Raw genomic sequence first — 25,822 nt, forward strand, 5'->3', positions numbered from 1 at the left:
GTACAACGGAAGGTTGGAGGGCTTTTTTATTTGTTAATAGCGCTGCCAAACCGCGACTTATCAAACAGCAAAGGGCATGAATGACGGCAAATAAACTAATTGGCAAAAGAAAGGCCTTCTCAGCTGCAGGTCTTCAGTGGTACACATGCAAACCACGGCTCGGCTGTAGATACACACCACTAAAAACCACCTTTTGCAATTCATCTGCTTAGCTGCCCTGTATTTAGTAACTCCTTTAGGAATCCAAATGGTTGTGCCTGGGCTGCTTGGTTCAATCTTGCCTTCTCATTTGCAGAAGAGTCACTGGTGCAACCACTCCCTGGCAGGCCAGACTCCAGGAATTTTCATCTGGATGCAACAGGAGTGCCTTCGGGTGGGCCACGACGGGCCCAAAAGTTGGTCCCTCTGGAGGCAGCCTACAAGCAGCGTCCGGCTCCTCCGTTCTGGTGTAGGAGTGTCGCCCACAGGAGCAGTGCAGGTAAGAGTGGTGGGGCGGGGTGCAGGGGGGTGAGTACTCAACAGAGGACGACAAGGGCAAATTAAATAATTAATTTTCTCTCATCGTCATCTGTTCTGTCCCCCCCACCAGGCACAATCACCCTTCTCAGCAAGGGCCGCTCCTGGTTGCCCCCGTCACCAGCTGCAAACACAAAAAATAAAATTATTATAAAACTATTTTATCATCATTTTATTTTTCTTCAGGAGCTGAGTCTAAGGGGCAGGGCAATCATGACAACAACACTGAAGTGGGAATGGTGACCACTGCTGCAAGTGCGCATGTCAGTTTGGCCAGCCGTTTTAAGACAGCCAAATCAACATGCACACTGAGATCTCCCCAATCCGCTGCATTGCCCGGAGGGGAGGGGGGACAGCAGGCACCGGCTCCCAGTCCCAGTGGGACCGCAAAAACAGCCCACTGAGGGCAGTCCTGGCACTTCACTAATGCTGGGTAATAGTATTATCAGCATGAGAGCAGCGTCTGGATTGGTCATAAGGGAGTCTGTGCACTATCATCAGAAGAGCACAGAGACTGGTATGTATTGCTATTGTCATCCTCTGCCCTGGGCTTGCCCACCACCGTTGTTTGATAGTAGCCGCTACGGCCTACGAGCCCAAGATTACATCATATCTACTTCCAAACATGCACCACTTACAAACAGTAGGCTCTGTGTACATACAGAGCATAAAGAGGGTAGAGTTGTGGTAAATTGAACTAAGGTTCATTTTAGGATTTAGTGGTGGGTAGTGGTACAGGGATGTGTACACCTGGAAACAATGTCCATATTTACATGGCGGCAGGTTGTCATCCTACACACAGGCGAACGCTTCTAGTACCTCAAGAAAACTTCCTAAATGGAATGAAGCCTAGACCGAACTTCTGAAATTGGAATTGAAATCACCAACTCTCCAGGCTGCAATCCTCATGTTCTTTGCACAGGAGTTTGGGGTCACCATACCACATGGAACTGTAAAAACCGCAGTTACACCATCCCAGACAACTGAGTAAGAGAAGCAAGGGAGATGAACAAGAGTAGATTTAAATAACAGAAGTCTGCAAAAACTGGTGGCAAAGCAGAGACTCAAAAAGTGAAGATGGGCAGAAGAAAATCCTCAAGATCAAATGCTGAGGGTCCAGAAGAAGTGAGTGAACAAAGATAAACAGCAGTCTACTGCCAAAGAGCCCTTATCCCATTTGGGTCAGGATGCCGTTTAATCATAATTCCAAGATGAGACCCCTGAACAAGATGCCAGCTTTCATCCCAGACAGCATGGTAACTGATTGCGGGTGGTGTAGCACACAAGTATCAGATTCATGGTAGCTCACTTTGTGTTAATCTCTCATTTAGTCTATTAGTGCAACTACACAAACCACTTGCAGTGATGCTGGCTGTGGAGTAGAGCCAACAACTCCTCATCAACACAAGCACCAGGCCTGCAACTGGCTCGCAGGTCAGCCTACTTTAACTTTAAGGTATTCACCCCCATCATGAGAGTTGGTTGCCGCCTAATGCAGGAGATCAAATGTTAATGTTAATGTTAATGTTATGGGTGTCTTATATAGCGCTCGGCTACTCCGAGGAGTGTCCCGGCGCTTTCAAACCCACAACCGACTACAAGAAGGCAGGCAAAAAAAGGGGAGAGAGATCAAGCAAATTACTGAGCATAGAGCCACGTCTTCAGACCCTTTCTAAAGGTCAGCAGGTTCGAAGTACATCGGAGTGACAAAGGAAGAGTATTCCATAGCTGGGGCGCCAGGCGTTTAAAGAACGCCCCCCTGCCCTTGCTTTCTTGACAGCAGGAACAACGGCAAGGCCGAGGGATTCCGATCTTAGGGATCTAGTTGGCTTGTAGAACACAAGACGTTTTTGAAGATATTTTGCTCCCACAGCATGGAGTGCCTTATGCGCCAGCGTAAGTTCTTTAAAAACAATCCGCTTCCGAATAGGCAGCCAGTGTAGGGAGTGTAGAAGATCTGAGGCTCTCGCTCGGCGCGGTAGGCCAAAAATCGCCCGTGTCGCCGAGTTTTGGACCACCTGGAGTCTTTGGAGTAGATATTCGGGAAGCCCCAGATATAGGACATTCGAATAGTCCAGCCTTGAACACACCAGAGCCTGGACCGTGGTTTTCCTATGCTCAAGCGGGAGCAGGGGAAGAAATTTTCGCAGCATTTTGAGGAGGCCAAAACAAGTGCCGGACAATCCAAGGATCTGGGATTTAAGCGACAAGTTGTTATCAATTTTGACCCCCAAGTTCTTAGCGGCCAGAGAGGAAGAAGCGGGAGGGAACATGTTCACCGGCCACCAATCCTGCCAGCTCGGGTCAGTCTGACACCCGAAAAAAAGCACCTCGGATTTATCTGGTTTGCAAACCATTCGAAAACAGCCCCAAGACACCCACGGATGCTCTCTCCGTCAAACTCAGCCCCCTTCCCACAAGTGAAAAGGAGCTGGGTGTCATCGGCATAAGTGACAATTTGGGCCCCAAAAGACTCCACCAGCACCCCCAAAGGGGTCAGAAAGATATTAAAAAGAGTCGGGCTCAGCACCGAGCCCTGAGGAACTCTGACCTCCAGAGGCGGTACTTCGGCTGAGTAAGGGGGGGCCCAGACCACCTGCCTGCGACTGGCTAGATAAGAACGAAACCAACTCAACACCGTAGCCTGCTGAGGAGACCCTCATGGGGGACGGTGTCGAAAGCTGCCGGCAGGTCTAACATTACCAACATGGCCCTTCCTCCTGCATCCAGCACTTCTTTAATGGCCTCATAGACCTCCAGAAGTGCCGTCTCGGTGCTTAGGTTAGACCGAAAGCCAGACTGGGTGGAGTGCAGCAGGCCATGGGTTTCAAGGAAAGTAGAAAGCACAGTGTGCACATGCTTCTTCACTATCTTTGCGAGAGCAGGCAGGAGGAAGATCGGCCTATAGGTGGCGTGGAGCTCGGGGTCAAGGCCCGATTTTATAAGGAGAGGAACCACCATTGCCTGTTTCCAAACCGCGGGAACCACACCACTAGTCAGTGATAGATTAAGGATGGGGTTAATCAGAGGGTTTAAAACCTCTGCAACCCTAGCCAGAAATTTTGCGGGGCAAGGGTCAGAGGGTGAGCCTGACTTAAGCTTAGTTAGGAGATCCTGTGAGGCAGAGACAGAGAGAGATGGAAACTCCGAGAGAGAGGGTCCAGTTCCAGCTGTCAAAGTCAGCTGGTCCCCAGGAGTGGTGACAACACTCGGGCCGAAGGAGGAAAAAGAGTCCTGAATTCGCTTGATTTTAGTGGTGAAAAAGCTAGCTAGCGAGGTCACCCACGGCTCAGAAAACTCATGATGCGATGCATTTGCCGTAGGAGTTATAAACTCCTTTACAACAGTAAAAATTTCCCTGCAGTGAGAGGAATAAGTGTCCTATGCCCCCAAGCAGGAGCTTGGCTCATTCCTACAGAATTGAGCAACCACCCTCAATACACAATTACGCACAATGGTAACCACTGATCATGCATTAAATGATCTGTGCATTTCCACCAATCAAAGTCTAAAAAAAGCTGATACAAACTTGTCTGTTAAACTTTTCATTGCTAAACTCCAATGTTTCTTTTGTAATGTACATTTGAAAGCTGTGTCCCAGAGCACTTTAATTCTGCATATTTCTACACTGGTCATTGCTTAGAATAGAGAGCTCAGAGGTGCAACCAGGCCTCTGCAGCCTTTCGTTACAGGGTGTTCCATCAACCCTACAGAGGGCCCCCAGTCATCCCAAGGCCAATGAATATGTGTGAGCAGCTCAAGGGCCCCTTATCACATTCTTCAAGGGGGCCCCATCATTTTAGGTAAGCCATTGGTAATGATCTGGCTCCATCAGGGTCCAGGCGATCCCACCACACCAATTTGCCGATCCCACTGCGGTCATAAGAAAGGTGCACTGCGTTCTCATGTCATGAGACTTCCAATACGAGGAAGAAGTTACAGTATTCGGCTATAATAAACTTGAAATGCAAACGTAAAAAGACTCCCCCCCAAGAGCCTTCATCTCTGGCTGCTGTCAGTGGGGTAGCCAGTGTGCCATGGTCCCTAGTGCAAGAAACAAAATGGGTCCCCTTTTTGAACTGTGAAAAACAGCAACAGTCAGGTTTGAGTAGCCTCCTCTGCACCATGGTGCCACTGCAACTGCTGCACCTTGGCATCTCTTGTCTTCTGCTGGGTGATGGTGAAAAGTGTGAGAAAGTGCAGCATGAGTGGTGCAAGTGTAGGTTGAAAACTGTGCAGATGTGAGTGTCGAGTGAGCTGCATGAATTCAATACGAGAGGAGGGCCCATGTGTGTGTCAGGTGAGAGTAGTGAGTGCAGAGTAAGAGGAATAAGTGTAGGGGGGTGTGAGCTTTGTAAATGCAGGGTGAGTGGAATGTCTGTGTGTGACTGCAGGGTGAGCTGCAAGAGCGAAGGGTGAGCTGTGAGAGTGACTAATGAGTGCATGGTGAAAAGAGTTAGTGCAGGGTGCGTGGTGTGTCCCTATGAGTTCCGGCAGACTACTGTGCCTGTGTGCAGGCAGGGGGAGCAGAGTGAGTGTATGAGCGCAGCTGAGAGGTGTGTCCGGGTGAATACAGGGTGAAAGGAGGGAGTACAGGATAAGTGGTGTGACTCCAGGGTGAGTGATCTACTTGTTTGTGTGGTGTGAGTGCAGGGTGAGTGGTGTGACCATGAGAGTGAAGGGTTAACTGTGGCAGTGCTTATTGAGTGCATGGTGAGCAGTGTGCCAGTGTGCAAGTAGGTGGAGCAGGGTGACTACAGGGTGAGTGATATGACTATATTAGTTTGGGTGCAGCTGAAAGTGCAGAGTGGGAGGAATTAATGCATGGTGAGTGATGTGCTTGTCTGATTGAGATTGCACGGTGAGCAGTTGGAATGACAAGTGAATGAAGTGTCACATGAGTGCAGGTTGAGTAGTGTGAGTGCATGGTGAGTGGTGTGAGTGCAGTGTGATCGCTGTGAGTGCAGGGTGATCGCTGTGAGTGCAGGGTGAGCGGTGTGCTCATGTGACCGCAGAGTAAGTGAAGGGAGAACGGATTGAGTTCACGACGAGTGGTGTGAGTACAGTGTGGTCGTTGTGAGTGCAGGTTGACTAGGGTGCTTGTGGGCGCACAGGGTAAGAGGAGGATGAACAGTGTAAGTAAGGGGTCAGGGCATGAGTACATGTTGGCAGTATGATCATTGTGAGTGTAAGGTGAGCGTGAGCAGTGAGAATGCAGAGTGAGTTGACGGAATGTAGGATGTATGCTCAGACACTTGGAGTAACTCAGCATGTTGTTGATGGTTGGCGAGTAGGGTTTCAGATATAAGTTAAACTATTGCTATTATTGCATCAATCAGAAATGGAGGATGGAGGAAGTATATAATATGCTGATCCTGCAAAAAAATGAAATCTTTTGATTAGGGTAGCCAGCTGACTGGATTTCTACCAGCCCACTGGTATTTTGTTGTCCTAGCCAGTACAAAAAGCACCTAATGCTGGTATTTTTAGCCCTTATCTGTCCATACTTCAAACAGCACATATAAATAGAAAGTACTTTTAAATGAGTTCTGGGGCTGACTTAATGATCCATGACTAATAATTAAAGGAAACAAAGATAGAAAAGTCATGTTACAAATGAATACATACAATTTTATTTACAGTCCTATTTAGTTCCACCGCCAGGCCTTTGCAGACTCTTTAAACAACAAATGGCTGATATTTTTGTGTTGGAATGATGGCAACCATACTCGTGATATGCATTCTCCCTCTGTGGCAGTAAAAGTAAAAATACAAATTTAACGATTTTGCATAGTGGGGACCCAAAGGGTACTGGAACCAGTGGGGAAAAACAAAGCCTTGTTATCCAGTTCACAAAGACATATAAATGGTCTTTTAAAGACCTGTGAAGAACTCAAGTGTGGCTGAGATAGGATGCCATACACGATCCAGCAGAGCCAACAGCAGCTCAGGAACACCACAGTGTTAGGCTCAATGGCTCAGAAAAAGAGGGATTTACCATGCATTTTGCAATTGGCTTCATACCATGACTGGGAGGGCCAAGGGTGATGTTTGGGTGGGCCAAGCCCACCCTCTAGAATCAGGCCTGCTCCCTAGCCTGGTTGAATGGTTTGTGCTTGTAAATTTCTAGTACAGTAGTGCTGGAACTCCCCGCACCAGTGAGCAAGGACAAACCTTAAGAGGGCCTGCTGCCTCACCCTGATAATGATTCAAGCTAATGGGGTAACCCTGTGTCCCTCAGAACCTTGGTATAAATGATATAGACTACAGTGCACTCTGTTGGATAAAGGAATTGCTTAGAACCAAGGATAATTCATTAAACGACATATACATATATAAGTCTAGACACACCAAAAGAAACACAATCAATGTGTTCATGTATGTATTTCATTTGTTGAATAAGGCTGTCATACACAAATTAAATCCACAGAACATGACACATATCAGTGACTGAAGTGACATACAGTGCAAAATTATCTTGAAACCATTTACGAACTGACAAAATACAAAAGACAAATTTACAAAAACATTAATAAAACATGTTCAAGAAAATTATAATCTCCTTCCTTATTTAGTAAATAGAGTTCAACAATGGCCCTCTTTGAGGCTTTGTCATCTATTCTAGCGTCACTGTGACTCAGGACTTGGACTGATAAAGCGTCAACATAGGGTCTTCCTCAGGACAAAATGAAATACATGGAGGCAGCCTAAATGAAAAAATCTACAATAAATGAGGTGTGTCAAGAAAAATTAAAAATGGCTGAATTACGTATACTTCTATGTTTAGGGTGCGACCATGAGACAACTCACCAAGTTATGATTTATCAAATGATACTCCTTCCATCATGAATGGAGTTTTTGTCAGAAAACAGGGCCAAAGTGTCTATGAATCAAAAGGTAAGTAATATTAGTGAAACAAGTGTCGCACAAAAGTGTTTAATAATGTACTCAGGATTCCTAAGAGTTCAGCAACTCACCCTTGAGGTGGATCCAATAAAATATTTCTTGTTTTGAAAAGTTCCTTCTGCTTAGGGGTTCACCTACAGGAAATTAGGGATTACTAAGCAAGTGTAGGCATATGGCTAAAAAGTAGCAAATTCCTCGATAACTCTCCCTTAATTTTTAAAAACGGGTGCAAAGACACCAGCCTCATGTCTTTTGCCAAATGCAGATTGAATCCTGCTTCTTCCGTTTTGATCTACTGGAAAGGGAAGGAGTAGTGAGTGGAGCAAACACGGGATTTCATGGACATAATAGCCACTGGTTATTATCCATTTTAATAAAGGCAGCTTTTTGACATTAAGACAGTTGGTTTACTTGACCTTTTTTTGCAGTTTTATATAGCGCTGTCCCAGGCCTGAACGTATCCTCAGGATCGAACCAATGCTCTTAGTGGTCCACCTCTCAACAGCCCCAAGTCTGGATAATAATAGTACACAGACTAAGGATGGGGGCAGCAGGGAGGGAGACCTGTAGTAAGACATAAAGAAGCGAAATAATTACTAACGGAACCTTTCACCTTTTCACTCTCTTTCTCATTGTCCCTTGGTACCCATACTTCCACTAACCTATTAAGAAAAATAACGATGGCTGGCTAACGGGTGCTGAGCTGGTAACCTCTAATCATTTAGTATGCTGGAAAACACAAAAGTTAATTTGAGCAAAACCTATCCTTCCATATGACATATATATACATATCTCATGCCCAAGGTTTATACCTGAGATTGCGAGGTAAACACAGCAGCTCAATATGACTCTTTGTCAATGACACCCCTGTGGAGGACAAAAGAAAATAGCAAAAGCAAAATGTGTGAGTAGCTGTAATCGTCACTAGGAGAGGCCAATAGTACAGCGATGAACACTGAGTCAAACAATACAAGTGCACCAAGGATATCCAGTAGAAACAGGTACAAACTCAGAACATGAAGAGTTACGTCACTCTTACAAGAGGAAGCACCTCACTAGATAGCTGGTGGTAGGGCAATCCCTAATTCGTAATGTATTTGCAAGTATTTCCCTCACATGAACTCTGTATGAAGATTCAGGGAAGAGTTCGCCACGTAGGGAAATATACAACAATGCCCCCAAGTAATCCTCCTCAAAGTATTAGGAAATCAGGTGAGCAAATTACTGTAATCCTTATCAAAGTAACTTAGGAAACAAAAGGTGAGCAAAGTCCTATTCCCTCACAAGAGCTCTGGCAGGGTAAGGAAAGAGCTCTTCCAACGTAGGGAAAAAGGAAACTACAGTACACTCCAATCGCAGAGATCCAAAGCGGAAGAGAAAGGCTTCAAGGATATAACCAGGACTTCAGCAAGGAAGAAATGGAGCAAGCGGTGCCAACGGCACCATTACCCAACCCAGAGGAACAAGGTAACGGCCAGCAAAGATCCAGGAATCAGCGGAATAATCGGCAGCGTCTCTCCCCGCTGCCTCACTATTTCATTGCATCCGCATCACTTGTCACGCGGTGACTGACGTGGCATCTGACGTCAGGCGTCGTGCCGAGGCTGCTGGGAAATGTAGTGTTTCCCAATCCTCAGCGGATGCCTGCGCGAACGAAGCTGCCGTGTCCCCTGACAAGCGCAAACTTTACCCAAAAATATTGGAGCGTTTTACATGAGCACCAGTTACATTACATTAGGTCACATGAATTTTTATAGGCATCAGGTGATTAAATAATTTGCCCAGTTTCACAAGTTGTTGAGCCAAAGCCGAGACTCAAACCTGGTGCCCCTATTTCAAAATCTGCAGCTCTGACCTTTATTCCAGATCCTCTCACCTTGCTGTTGAAGTTCAGATTCATAACCTGCACATCACATTAGATGTCAGCAATGAGCATTGAACTCACAAGGCCACCTTAAAGGCATCGGTTGTAGCACACATTGCATAACCTGACGATATTTGATGCCACCCAGGACTGTTTCCGTGACCTTACTGGCTATGCTGGGATGCCTCAGGTACAGCTGTCAACCTTATGCTTTGGTTCTCCTCCTATCGCCAACCCCTTCTTAGCATTTTCTCAGCTGGTTGTAAAATATCATTCTTTCCTGACATAGCCCAACCCCTGGGTATGTTACTAAGATCTTCAGATGTATAGTCTGGCTGTTCCTTTTCTCAACTGGTTACAAACTTGAAGTCCTCTAAGCAATACCTAATAACATATATTGTCGGTCAGTTAGTCTCGCTTTGCCAATACTTGTTATTTGCCAGTTCTCACTTTGCCAGGCACCTAGTACTGGCAAAGCCAGTTTCTGGGGGTGGCTGCTTGAAGCACTCCTATGTTTTGAAACCACGTGCTGACCTTTCACTACCATTGTTTTAATTGACTTTTGGTGTTTTATTTTACCATAGCCTGAATGTACGTGACTATTCCCTACATGTGCCTTGTTTCCTTGAAGATTTATTTTGTATCTCTTTGTAGTTTTAGCACAGTGGGAGCTGTCACAGAGTAGAACAGCCTTGCCAGGAACAGCACTTGTGGGAGGTGCATTTAAAGGCATGAGATAGAGGTGTGGAGTGTAGTGTTGGTCTCGAAGTGCAGTGCTATGAGCAGTGGTGCTCAAATGTGCATTATGTTGAACATTGGGAGTTGAAGTGTGTGATGCTATAGGCAGTGGTGCACAAATGTGCATTGTGTTGTACATTGGGAAGTATTATGAAGTTCTTACTTTTGGCTTTGACATGCCCACATGTCATCTTCAAATCTGACTCTTTCTTGCTTGAGCTTTTTGCGCACACAGGCAGCCCCCAGATTATTCAAGTTTTTTAGGTTATTCACGTTCAAGGTTGCTCTGTTTTTGGAGATTGTTGACTGCACTGCCAGAGACTTACATAAACTTCATTAAGATAAAGGCTGGAACATGTGAGAATGCAGAAGGAACGTGAGAACTCATTTGCCTTTGGAATGCTTGCATGGAATGTGGGCAATTCCAGTACGTTTCCTTGGTGCAGAGGGAACGCTTCTCGGAACCTTCTAGTGTGTTTTGAGATTATAAAGCTTGGGTTTGTTGACTTGGAGACCGGGATTTGTTTTGGAATCCGAATGGGGACGGACGCGTCTACTTCAGTACAGCAGAACCCCGGTCTGCTGAAGCTTAAAGTCAAAGTCAGAGAGTCTTCTATAGCGCAGCATGTCACTGTTAGGTCTCAGGGCGCTTGCCCTGAGACATCTTAACCTCGGCTGTGAATCCCCTAGTCTGGAGTGGGCCAAGATGTTTATGTTTATGGCACTCGTGGTGCTAAAAGGAGAGGAGAGCTATGTTTCAGGCTCTGACAGTAAGCTTGGGTGAATAACCATGTCTTAAGTTTTTTTCTAAAGCTGGGATATACTGAGGTTAGTCTGATTTCAATTGGAAGGGAATTCCACAATGTGGGGCCTAATACCGAGAAGCACGAGCCACCCATTCTCTTTCGTTTAAATCTTGGAATAGTCAACATGTTCATTGTCGCTGTTCTAAGATTCCGTGTAGGCAAGTATCTTGAGATCTTGGTGGATATGAACTTAGGACCTGATTCGTGAAGATTATTACAAATCATACAACCGGTCTTAAACATAGACCGCTGTATAACAGGAAGCCAATGAAGCTGCTTCATTAATGGTTTGGTGTGGCAATGTCTCGGTTGCTGAAAAACCAGCCTGGTTGCTTGATTTTGAATGAGCTGTAACCTATGAATTTGGCTGGCAGGGAGTCCTAAATATATGGAATTGGCATAATCCAACAGGGACATTATTAGTGCAAGCAAAATAGCTATACCTGCCTCCTTGAAGAAAGATTTCCTGATTTTCTTGAAAAAGATGCAATGTTTGCAGCCGGTGAGGTGATTTGTTTATTCGAATCCAATGTTGTGTATATAAAAACACATGCATATTCGAATCCAACGTTGTGTCAAAATTCAAAGCAATCGGTGAAGATCTTTCGGAGATTTACGATTTTGAACAAACAAACATTTACATTTTTTATTTATATAATATATATATCTATCCATCTATATCTATCTATCTATATCTATACTACTATTATAAAGAGAGTACACGCACCTTTGAGCCAGGTAAACTCGGGAACCACAGCGCCAATCCACACACCCGATACATTGTAGAAATTGTCAAGGTGTGCAGATGGACATAGGCTATAAAAAATAAAAAATAAACGTACATTTAAAAACTATAACTTTTAAAAAAAAGTAGTGCCCTGGAAGTAGCGCCGGCCGCGACGCTGCTCTGGCCGCGACGTGCGTGATGACGAGGTGGAGAGACATGGAGCTGCGGAGAAGTGAGGAGCGTGGGCGCGTCATGGCGAAGAGGAGCAGATCGTGGGAAGGAGCGGCAGCTCAGGTAAAGTAAATGGTCATTATGGTCATTGAAATCAAGTCGAGGTGGGAGGCGGGAGGCGGGAGGCGGGCGGCGGGAGGCGGGTGTGCACAGAGGGACAGGCGGGAGGAGTGGGGGCGGGAGGGAGTCGGTGCGGGAGGGGGTCGGAGCGGGTGTACTGCCCCTGGGGCAGGCTGCTAGTATATATATATATATATATATATATATATATATATATATATATATATATATATATATATATACATATATACATATATATGTATATATATATATATATATATATATATATATATATATATATATATATATATATATACATATATATGTATGTATATATATATATATATATATATATATATATATATATATATATATATATATATATATATATATATATATATATATATATATATATATATATATATGTATATATATATAGACCTGTCCGCTATGACTGCGGATTTGGAAAGGTGCCGACCTCTGTCCCTCACAACGAATCTTGTTTTCAATAAAACGCCATCACAACGTTGAAAGTTGTAGCAGTGGAAACATTTATTGTGCAAATCATGGAGCAAGTGCTCTCCCTGACGCGTTTCGCTCCGCGGACGGAGCTTGATCACATGACGCAAGACAAACAGGTGAGTTAATTTATCCTCATTAAAAGCACTATCCCCCAAAGAAATAGGGACGATAGGCAAAAAAGTGCATTGACGTGAATTATAGCCAAGGCATAACGAATATGAATGGCAATCTAATTTACATAGAATGTCAATGTCTACTGAAAATAACAGCATAGTGCTTCATTATACATTCTATCCTTCAACCATTATAGAATGGTAACAAATGATGGCAAGTGCCTGGCAATCAAAAGCGTCAGCAAACAAATTTGGGTTGTAGAAACCAAAAGGCAGTTCATCATAAGAAACATTTTTACGTGAATAAAGTACAACTGCTCAATTATTCAGGCTTATAAGTTAAAAAGAACTGAGACAGTATATTACAACCTTCAAAAGTGCTGGTATGGTAAAACATGATAGCCGACCTCTTGAAAACAAATCATGTATAATATATGGAATCATTCTAAAGACTGCACATGGCTATATAACAAAACCTCTTAAGTGCTGGTGCCTAATATGTTCAAAAATAGTGCATTACATATAAAAACTAATGGACAACGAATTCAGATGAGGCTCAATATTAATATATACATTATCAGTGTATCTCAAAAGTCCCCAAAGAGAACTTGCAAAACGATTTCATCTATCTTATTTTAACAATTCTAGACTGTCATGCTTAAGCTGTATTTTAGCACAAAGAAAAAATAATAATAATCACAAAAAGTGATGCAATTCATCAATGGTGTTCAATCCGTTAGGGGCCTTGGTGTCAAGCAACAAGATAAAATATGATTCCCTTTGTCTAAGGAGTTTTTCGCGGTCACCGCCCCGTCCGGGGTTGGAGACCGAACTTAACAGAGTATACTGAAGGTCTTTTAATTTGTTATCATGTACGGCCTTGAAGTGGCGAGCCACTGGATAATTGCTATCCGAATTTTCTATTGCTCGCAGATGTTGTAAAATGCGCTGATTCGCAGGCAATTTCGTACTCCCGATGTACTCGAGGTTACAAGTGCACATCAGTTTATATATAACAAATCCACTCCGAAAGGTCAGATATTCTTTAATAGGGATCAACTTGTCACTGAATGCTGATTTGTAATGTGTGCCATTCTTGGCGAAGGTGCACGCCCGACAAGACGGGCACTTAAAAAAGCCCGTTTTAGAAAGCCATGTACCTTTAGGAGTCAGTTCAGGCATAGCTCTGTCCAGTACATCCTTCATGGAGGGAGCCCTCCTGAAGGTTATAGCTGGCAGCTTAGGTAGAATTGGGCCCAAGATTAAATCCTTGAGAACAATTGGCCACTCATTATTGATCAAACGTCTGATTTTTTGTTCTTGCGAACAAAAAGTCGTAATGAGTCGAACTGGACCAATGCTGTTAGAGTCCATAATTTCTTTCACTTTGGGTCTCAATAGATCCTCTCTTGGCGTAATTTTGCCTTTGAAAGAGCGCAGTTCAAAAGGTTTAATTTGTAACCACGTTGTAGGAATCTTTTGACTGACTAAGCCAGGCACTGATTGGTTGTGGTGACATCGCTACTAATACGTTTGATTCTGATAAATTCACCAAAGGGTATACTGTTAATGGTGTGAAATGGATGCGCACTGTGGGCATGGAGAATCGAATTCCCGGCTGTTGTTTTCCTATGCAGTTTGGTTTGAAGTATGCCCTTATCAATATAGAGATGTACGTCAAGGAACTCGGCCGAGTCCGATGATACTGAGGCAGTAAATTTTAAGTTTCTGTTGTTAATGTTAATTTAATTTACAAAAGCCTGGGCTTTCTCTTGTGGACCCTTCCAAATTATACAAATATCGTCGATAAAACGCCAGTAATGCACTAAATATGGTAACCACTGGCGATGATACCTATGGAGGAAGTGCTCCTCCCACCAGCCAACATGCAAGCATGAATAGCTGGGGGAGAAGCACGAACCCATAGCCTCGCCTCGCTGTTGGTGGAAGATATCAGTTTGGAACTGGAAATGGTTACTCGTCAAACAGATTTTAATCATCTCCAGTAACATTAAACTATGGTCCCTCAAAATTGCATCGCAGGAATCAAGAAAGTGTTTGATCGCCTCTAAACCCTGACAGTGATGAATGTTAGTATACAATGATTCAATATCCATAACCAAAAAGCAGTAATCAGAACACCAAGTAACATTTGTGATTTTAACTAAAAAGTTCGTAGTGTCTTTTAGATAGGATGGAAGTGAAATCATATGGGGCTGGAGAAAAAAGTCAACACATTTAGACAAATTTTCGTTCATGCTTCCCTGAGCAGAAATAATAGGGCGTCCAGGGATGGGGGTGAAGAGTTTATGAATTTTGGGTAGTAAATAGAACACAGGCATAATTGGATGATCAACACTCAGAAATTTGGCCTCCTCCTTAGTAAGAAGGCCTTGCCTTTGCCATTGATAAATCGATTTACGTGTTTGCTCATTACTTTTCAACATGGCAAACTTGGTGGTTTTCAGATAACCAGAAGGATCCCCCAATTGTTTGTTGGCTTCAATTAGATAGTCCTCCTTTGCCCACAGCACTGTATTTCCACCTTTGTCTGCGTTTTTCACTATGACTGATGAATCGCCCTGAATTATTTTTATCAATGACTTGTACTGTGTCGTGTTGTATTCAATTTGTCTCTTTCTTCCCAAAATACCCCGATTACGATTTTTGAGTTCAGCGACCACTCTGTCGCCGAAAACATCAACTGCGTCCTTAGGCATTAATGGCAAGAACGTAGATTTTGTCTGGAAAGGGCTCGGTGTAGGTTTGCTGGCTGGAGTGATTTGACTGACTGTTGGTATTCCCTGAGAGCTCTCCTCATGAGTCAAAGATAAGAGGTTTTTTTAAACCTCCCAGATTTCTTATTTGCAGAGGAGTTTCATTTGAAGCAGTCACAGTTTTAGTCATATATATATTTTTTTTTTCCCACTGAAACAGACATAGGTTTCAGCCACGTTATAGTGAGGAATTAGCATTTAAAAAACCGATTTGCAAACATCACAAGTGGACACTGATATGGTCACTCAAGAAAGATTAAGGAAAATAAATCATACACAAAAAAAGGAGCTGGGATCAGTCCCTTTAAGTCTAAATCTTGTTTTGTACCTATCATGCCTAAGGACAGTATTGATATATTTCACGACATGATCACCAATGATTTGAAAAAATTAAACTATACTGTGAATAAGAACAGAAAGCAGAGAAATGTGTTTTTCAAAAAACATGCGTACAACAATTTGGAGAAAAAAGTCAGTGAAAACTATGATGTGGTTATCAAAAAATCTGATAATGGGGGCAATTTGGTATTGTGGCCAAAGAAGGATTATGTCTTAGAAGCACAGAGACATCTTATTGAAGAAAGCTGTTATATAAAATCTAATGCTAGAGAATATGAGAAAGCTAAAACAATACTCCAAAAACATTTGGCACAGTGGAATAGACAAGGCCTTATATCAATGAAGAATACAAGTTTATGTATAAAGAATTCCCGGTATTACCTGTGTTATACCTAATTCCCAAAATACATAAGAATGTTTTCCCAGTCCCAGGTAGGACTATCATTTTGGCCATCAACAGCTTAGGAGAAAAGGTGGGCCAATAAATAGACTTCTTTTTGCAAAACTTGGTAAAAGATCTGCTGAGTTATGTAAAAGATACCGGAGATTTCCTCAAGACACATTATTCAATCCTGTTTAGTGAAACATCCATTCCTATCCAAGGCAACTACCGAATATGCTGTGTATGTTCTGACGTGCACCTGTGGCCTTAACTACATTGGTAGTACGAAGTTGCAGGTGCACGTCAGAATTTTGCAACATATAAGGGCCATTCTCCACAGTGACCCGGCATATCCTGTGGCACGACATTTTAAACAAACTTATGGTAATGACATCAATTGCCTCTCCTACTATATCATCAATGCCGTCCCTAAATGTAGAAATAGAGGAAATAGAGAACGTCAATTGAGGCAAAAAAAAAACAAAATCATTTTAGAGTTCGATAGTAATGGCCAAATGGATTGAATAATACAGAAGACATGCATAACTTTATATGATTATGATGAAGTGGGATGTATTGTTTTGTATATAGGCCTTCGCAGTATTTCTGTGAATTTTTCCCTCTCTTTAAAGATCTGATTTTAGTATAATGGAAAAAACTTTTTATATGCAAACAAATGCTTATTTTATATGTCTTTTTAATAGTATTTTTCCCTTGCTGGAAATTTTGTACTGTTATCAATATAATAGCTTTTAGATGTTTGCATTGTTGTTGTACTACTATTGTTCTATTTATACATACTTTATATTGCACTTTATAATAGCTTTTTTTGCACATTTCTGCACCCATTTTGCACAAGGACTAATTTATGAATTTATGATAATATTCTGCACATGTACAGTTTATCACATGGCCAGACACTGGATTTATCCCCTGTGAGATAATTTTTAGGATCATATATGACTACCATATAATGCATTCAGTGGATTTATTCAGTTATATGTTTAAATTTTTGAAGAAAGATATATTCCTCATTGTGTTTTTTTTTAAGAAAACTAGCTTTATTTTGCACATATTTATGATATATCTATGTGTTTCAAGCATGCTTCATTTAAAAATGTATTTATGAATGCACTTGGAGTTTTCTTTAAAAAATTGCAGTAAAATTGAAGGCTGCTTTCTATGACTATGACCAAGTGATTTGTGATGGTGAAGGGGGTGGTCACTATAGACATAAAAATGCAATGGCGTATGAAAAGGGCTACACGTGAACAAGGGCATTCTACTCAACCACCAAACTCCACGATGCCATTCAGCAACAAAACCGGAGAAGCGGACTCTTGTAATAACTTCAGTTGTAGGTATTCTTTATTTTTTAAATTTTCAAAAGTGCATTGCTGTGCCCGAAAACACCAAACACGTTTCGGCGATCCCAGTCGACTTGATCACTGGTTCATTGTGCAAACTTCCCCATTAACATTTAAAATCATCATCCCCCAATCATGAGCTGTCATCTGAGTTTACCATAGATATGGAAAACAGACTTTGTATTGGTTCGTTTGTTTCTACGGGAAAGTAGACTTTGTCGTAACTGCATAATACATCTATTACAAAATGCCATGTGCGACAAAAAATAATGAAGAACTATTTCCATTTCAATATTAACAATGCTTTTAGTTATTATACGACCAAGATAAATAATACCTGTTCAAATACAAAAAAGGCTAATCACTGAGTCCATATCTCTTTTCTATTCTCAATAACAAAACCGTCTAGGTATTGTCACTGATTGGCCGTAGCATTTATGATAATATGCCCGCTTTTAGGACTTCTTATTTCCCGTTAATTAATATAAAAACCAATTAAATATATGTATATATGTAAAATCCAAATTGATGACAGACAAAAGTGCATGTGCTGTAGTGCATAAATAAAGTGCAAAGAATAAACTCCCAGCCGGGAGTTTATTTTAACTTAGTAATGAAAATATTACTAAGGGGCAGGGTTAAGGGCAGAGGTAGCTGTCTTGGTCAGTATAATATATATTTCCATTACTGTACAAATACTATTTATCGGGCTTCAGTTCATAATTCAGATCAAATGACAAGAAAAATATATCAAAATGAATTTCAACTGTGAGCAAACCCAACCTCAGAGGTTAATCGATTCATGTGGTCAATAAATCCATGCAATGGCATCAATCAATAGTAAAAACCAAAAAATCTATAAAAATATAGATTCTTGATAAAATACGCATCAATCGAACACCACGACAAAGAGCTAAAAACCTTTATAAAAATATTAAAATTGCAATAAATATACTTAAATACATAAATATATAATCATATTGAATAAATAATTATACAAGCAAGGTCCATTTCATAAAATACAAGATGTTAGCAAAATTTAATGCAAGAGAAATTTAGAGATAGTGATTTAAGTCTTCACAATTATTGAGCCCTTTGGGGGGTTTTATGTTGAGCTCTAAAATATATTTCGGTTCTAGTTGGCGTAGTAACTTTTCACGATTTCCACCTCTCTAACTGGCTTGTATACTGTCAATCACAAAGTATTGTAACACGTTCAAATTGTTGTTGTGTTCCAATTTAACGTGTCTAGCCACTGGGTAGGAAGGGTCAGAGTTAACCGTCGCTCTTAAGTGCTGCAGGATTCTAGTGTGAACTTGTAGTTTCGTGCTGCCTACATATAGGAGTCCACATATGCATTTCAACACATACTCTGCATATTCTGTTTTACACGTGTAGTGACCCTTGATCTTTATAGGGGTTTCAGAAAAAGCATTGGTATAAGTTTTAGTGTTGACTCCAAATTTGCATGTCCTGCAAGTGCTACACTTAAAGAAGCCTTCTTTAGCAGAAAGCCAATTTTCTTTGAGAAAAAGCTCAGGGCTGGTTTTGACTAATTCACTTCTCATTAAATGGGCCTTGTGGTAAGTAAAATTGGGTTTTGAAGTTAAAACTCCATTAAGAACAGTATCAGTGAGCACTATGGGCCATTGTGTATAGATGATCTTTTTTACAATCTGAGATTGTCTGCTGTACGTAGATATGAATCTACAGGAATTTTCTGTTTTGGATGTCTGACCTGTTGCCACTGACATCTGAATAAGACAATCTGAACTTTCTATAGATGTTTGTTTAGGTTGAATGAGAATTGTTCTATCTTTTTTGTTAGCTTTTTGAATGGCTAGATCAAGCTTCTTCTCATTATAATCTCATTCCATCAATCTACATTTAGTTAATTCCTGTGCTTGCTTCAAAGCAGTTTCTGTACTACAGGCTCTACGAATTCGTAGGAACTCGCCATAGGGGAGACTGACAATTGTGTGGTGCGGGTGGAAACTACTGGCATGCACCAATGTGTTGCCAGCCGTAGGTTTCTGGTAAAGACTAGTTTCTATTTTCCCTTCCTGTATGTATACTTGAATATCCAAAAAACGAATAGACAGATGGTCAATGTGGGAGGTGAAACTGAGGTTAAGTTCATTGGCATTGATGCTGTCTGCAAATCTTTTTGCCTCTTCCTCAGATCCCTTCCAAATAATAAAAACATCGTCGATGTATCTCCACATTTGCATTACATGTTTTTCAAACAATGCCCGGTGTTTCCCCATGAGGACATGCTCCTCCCACCAGCCTACATGTAAACATGCATAGCTGGGGGAGAATCATGCCCCCATAGCCACTCCCTGTTTTTGCCTATACACTTTGCCATAAAACATAAATAAGTTGTTATGTAGACACCAATGTATCATACTAAGTAACATCTTGTTATGGTGGTACAGTTCGATGTTTCTACGTTTCAAATAGTAATCAAATGCATGAAGACCATCTGTATGCTTAATGCATATGTATAAGGAAGCAATATCCAAAGTTAAAAACATAAAATCCTCACACCATTGTATGTTATTTAACTTAGAAAGAAAGTCTCGAAAATCCTGTAGATATGATGGCAATTTGGTCACGAATTCCTGTAAAAAATAATCTACATATCTGGAGGTATTTTCGAATGTGCTGTTTATGGCTGACATGATTGGTCTTCCTTGCAAAGGATTTACGCCCTTGTGCACTTTAGGTATTAAATAGAACGTGGGTAGAGTTGGATGATCTTTAAATAGGATCTTATATTCATCTTTTGAGATAAGTCCTTCTCTTTGCCACCTTCCAAGTTAATTTTTATAATCTCCATTGATTTTGCATGCATTTGTTCTATTAGTCAGCTCATAACATTCCACATCGTTTTTATGTCTAAAAGCCTCTGTTCTGTAGATTTTTTTATCCCAGAGAACAATATTGCCTCCTTTATCGGCTCTATTGATGACCACTGAATTGTTGTTCTTAAGTTCACTCATAAGTTGGAAGTATTTTTTGTCCTTATCTTTGATCTTTGTTTTATTTTTGCACGTCTTTTTGTGTAAAGATTTAAGATCGTCTATGGCATCCCTTGGCATGATTGGGACAAAAGTCGAGGATGCTTTGAATGGACTGTTGACCGGAGAACAAACATTAATGTCTTCATGTTCTATGATCTCTTGTGTATCAGTCACCTCAGACTCTGGGGCATTCTGTCGTAAAGCGTGGAGAGTTTTCAGAAGTGGGATCTCCCTCACCGTCAATACCCCTTCCTCTCGTTGTGCATGCTTTAGTACAGATGTTCTATTTTGGCCTTGATTTTTAATGGTGTAGTATTTTTTGAGTTTTAGTTTTGGGATGAACTTATAGACATCTACACGTGTTTGCAGGAAGTTGAAAATTGCTTTCTGGACAAAAGCTTAAACTTAAGGCCAATAGTTGTTTCTCATAAACAATAAGTTGCGTCTCCTGATTATGAGGCGTCCCCCTAAGCACAGCAGAAAAGACCCGTGAAGCGGGTATTTAAACAGCTAGTCAGACTCCAGTTTAGTTGAATCTTCCTTTGGATGAAGCAATATCACATTTACTCACGTCTTTTGATATTCCATTCATATGAAACAAACATCCACCGATGTCTTATTTTATTTAAGGTCATTCAAAGTATAATGGGATCCATCCCAATGCATTTCGGGCAGACAGATGCCCTTTGTCAGGGGACCAAATCTACAACAAATGATGAACAATGATACAATGAGGAAACCAACCAACGGGTGTGTTGGTATTATTCAAAACAGTTCTGGTGACCTGTGAGTGAGGTGCCTACACAACAAGTGTCATGGTAGAAATAACGAAGATTAAATGGAAAATAAAATAACAAAACGAAAACTAAACGTGTCATCTAATATTGCAATGCTACCGGTGGTGACTGTACACTAGTGAGGGTGCTCTACGGCTGTGAGCTTCATTCTTAAGTTTTAAAATACATATGGAGCGCATGAAAGTTAAAACGCTCTGGGCACTGGTATGAAATGCCATGCAAATACCCAAAAGGTGAATACACGCTGCAGTATAAAGTGAGTATAAAACCAACACATAGTGATGGACCTGGTGAAAGTGATAATGATAAGAGACCCCATATGTGTAAACTATTCCGTTGATAAAAGATTAACCGAGCGCCTTAGCGCGACATGCCATGATGTACAAAAGTGAACGTGCTATACTTAATCACGTAACTGAATGAACAAATACCGAATACTCACAACAAGAATACGTGTACTCTCGCTGTTCAGACCTACTGAAATAAATTTACAATGTCGTGCTCAGTATACTCGTAGTACAGTGTTCATGGTCAAAAAGGACCAGTGTAATATCAAAACAAACAGTGAAGCAAACCAATACTCATGGTGCAATGTGGCGAAACATGCCGCAGTATGCCTCAATGCTTGGATCGGGCCAGAAGCTCCGAATACAGCTGGTGGACCATTAAACGAAGACTGCTAGCCGGTCAAAAATCAGAACGGGTCCCCATCTTTGAGTGGTTACACTCGCGATGTGTAGTGAGGGTTGTTGTAAAGTATACAACCGGCCAGCCAGCTGAGAACTCTGTGTATAATCTTATGTTGGCAAGTCAACCAATGCCCAAGTGCATGTCGAGAACAGGCTAAATACGAATCCATAGGCTGTATCGCGGTCCGTAAAGACGGCCGCTGATATGAACTGGTACACCGAGCAGAACAGCAGGAAACTAACACACAAACTGAACACCAGGTCTATGTGGACAATGTAGCCTATACTTGACTACAAAACAGGTGCAAAGATAGGCCATTGTTAATATGTCAGAACATGCCATAAGATGTTATCATATGTAACTATAAAAGTGATACATTTAAAAGGTCCATATGTACTTTCACGTTAGTAAAATGATAACTGGAGAAGAGTAAAAGATAATTAATAAGCAAGTAGACCAGAACGTATGTCAGATTGGAAAGTAAGTATATTTGGCCTGGTTGAGAACCAGGACACCAGGACGCACTACTCAGTTTAAATTTAAACGCTAGTACATTTATTTTGAATTTTCACGAAAAGTCAACTTAGATCAACATTACATACATATTCATGTTTCATTTATTTGCAAAACAAGTTTTTTATCAACATATATACTGCTATCTTTGAGCATATACCATACATTTCAATATCAATACATTTTATCTACACCCAATGCATTTCGGGGCGCGAGCCCCTTCGTCAGGGGTCGCAAGTGAAGTAGAATCAATTATGGGTTGCAGTAACCAAATTGGATATTGGAATGGCCTGTGCGCTTTACTGTATCAGGTCTTATTTATGTTGACTTAAGAACTGGAGCCTGTGAGTCCTGCATGATGAACGTCGGACTCAGCGAGTGCTCAAAAAAAGGAGGTAGATCGGAGCGGAATGCTCTGTACACCCGTCGCGGCGTTTTTCCGAGTTTCAGATTGGAAAGTAAAACATAATGGGATAGGAGTAAGTTGAACCCAGGTTCGCCTGAGAGTGACCAACATAATAAAGAAAACCAAAGACAAACAAAAGATCACAAAATTAAGACAAACGAAATTAGTGCGGTGCAAATTAACCTGGAAAAGGAGAGTTAATGAAAGACTGATAAGAATAGCCAGAAGAACAGCATCAGATATAGAGCAGCACCAAAGGTCATAAGTAGCATAAGAATTCCATTCTGTAATTGAGTCCATTGGGCTTTAGTGAGTTAAGAGTTTTGATCCAAGGATTTTCCCTCTGGAACAGTCGATTGTTATTGTCTGTTCCCTCACATTTTTTCAATGATTTCCAAGACCAGAACTTAAGTTGGCTGATATGATGTTGGTGTTCCATGAAGTGGGTAGCCACCACTGATTTAGTGTTCTTCGTATGGATGCTACTCTTGTGCTCATGCATCTGTGTCTTTAATTTCCGGCCTGTGTCTTTACTTCGGTCTTTCCCACGTAGACTAAGCCACAAGGGCATTTCCGAAGGTTTGATCACATTGGATGTATTGTAAGTAGCAGTCACCATGAGATTGATTCTGGTCCCTTTCATGGGGTGCGTCATCCATGAACCTTTGATCACATTGTTACAATTACTGCAATTGTAACATGGTAAGGTACCCTTAAAGACCGTCAAGCTAGTTTTCACCATGGGTTGAGTAAGTAGTTCCTTGAGGTTCTTCCCTCTCCTGTATGCGAAAATAGGCTTGTTGACAAACAACACTTTAAAATCTGGCTCCAAACTAACACGGACCAATGTCTGTTGATGGTGTTCTTAACCCCTTCCATGCTCATGACGAGCTCAGCTCGTCATGAGGCACAGTTGAGCTGTGCTGATGACGAGCTGAGCTCGTCATGACACCAGCAAAATGGCAATTTCCAGCACAGGGGAAAAATAACCACAGCAGCGATGTGGTTAAAGAGGTGACTCATAGTCGAGTATTTGGAAACAACTACCATCCGGTTTTATGCTGGTTTATCTGTTGTCTTAAACAAATCCATTCTTTAGTTGTTGGCACACCGAGATTTGGCTTGTCCCCAGTATATTTGAAGGGTAACTCCATTTGGTGAACCTTGTCAACATGGTGTCAATTTGCTGAACGCATATTTCAGGATCAGAAACAATACGCTTGACACGCAGCAATTGTGAATATGGTAAATTGTTCTTAAGGATTTCTGATGGAAGTTATTGTAATGTAGCCTGTTGTTTTTGTCAGTCTGCTTGTGAAACATTTTAGTTTCTAATTTACCAGCAGCTGTGTGTATTTGCACATCCAGGAATGTCATAGTGTCTTGATGAACATCAAAGGTAAATTGTATCCTCTCGTTCATTTTGTTGAGAGAGTTGAGTGCTGATAATAACATGGCATGAGATCCTTTCCAAATGATAAAAATTTAATCTATGTACCACATGAATATGGTAGCATTTTCCTTCCAAACCATAGAACTCAAAATGTTATCTTCCTCAAATCGATGCATAAAAATTTTTGCATACGATGGGGCTGTGCAATTGCCTATAGAAGTTCCTGACAATTGCAGGAACCACTGATCTTCCCACTTAAAGTAACTTTGATACAATGAAAAATTGAGTAATTCCATTAGGAACATCTGAAATCTAGATCCAAATTGGACTTGAGCAGTACGCTCTCGATGACTTCTGTACCTAGATCATTGGGGATACATGTATATAGGGATTTAATATCTACTGTGCATAACCAGAGACCTTCATTGGACTTGATTGCAATCTGGTTGATTCTGGAGATGAAGTCAGTGGTATCCCTGATGTAAGTTCTGGTTTTGACCACAAATGGCTGCAAATATTTGTTTAGATATTTCCCCACAGACTCATGCATGCTCCCTCTGGTGGACACAATTGGTCTATAAGGAGGTTGCTGTAGATTTTTATGTACCTTATAAATAATACAAAATAAAATAAATAAATAAATACCTTGGGTAACATATATAATGATGGTGATTTTGGGTTGTTTTGAGTACGATACCTTCTGACTTTGTCAGTTATCATGCCATTGTCTACCGCTCTTTGAAGTATAAGCTTGGGAGTTTCAAAAAAATGGTCTGTAGGGTTAAATTCAAGTGCAGCATAGGTGTTGGTGTCCATGACATGGGCACATACCTGTTGTTTGTAAAAACTGGTGTCCATAATGACAAGTGCCCCGCCTTTATCAGCGTTCTGACAAGTAATTGTGGTGTTGTTGGCTAGATTTCTTAAAACATCTATTTCCTTCACAGTTAAGTTGCAGCGTTTTGATTTTTTCTGAAAGTTGAAGGTGGACAAGTTATGCTTGACTAGATTCTCGAAGGTGTCCAGGCTCTTGTGGCTAATAGGAGCCATGAATGTGCTCTTGAGTTTCAAACCTCTCAGTAAATGTCTGTGCTTTATTGATAAAGGCAATAGAAATATAAAATACCCAACAAATTTGGGTAAGCAATTGAAGTCCCGATTCGCTCTAGCTGGAACGAAGAATATGAAAAAGTCAAAAGAGGGCGCGTAACTAAAGCATACTTAGTATAGGCAAATTGCCATTTGTCCGGTCACTGCGGCCCTTGAATGTGTACCAGTGCTGGTCAAGTCAGACTCCATATTTTATGTCTAAATAGGTGTCCTACATATGTGTATGGATTCTGCCTCCTTTGTTGGTTTGTAGGTTTACGTACGTCTCAAAGGCAGACTTATCTATGGGCGCCATTTTTTTTGTGTTGGAATTGGTGATACTGAATTGTTGGGCTTATCAGAAGGGAGTTATTCTAAATATTCATCTTGCATAGTCATTAAGTATATTTTATTACACATTTTTTATGCACTTTTTTTCAGAGCCATTTTAGAATCATATACTTGATTGAAAGACAACGGGCTCATTCTCAGAACTAATCTGAGACAAAATACTAAAGATACTACTTTTGGTATTCACAGAATGCATTTAGTAGTAGGAC

This window comes from Lissotriton vulgaris, chromosome 2_1, assembly GCF_964263255.1.
Source record: "Lissotriton vulgaris chromosome 2_1, aLisVul1.2, whole genome shotgun sequence".
NCBI lineage: Eukaryota > Metazoa > Chordata > Amphibia > Caudata > Salamandridae > Lissotriton > Lissotriton vulgaris.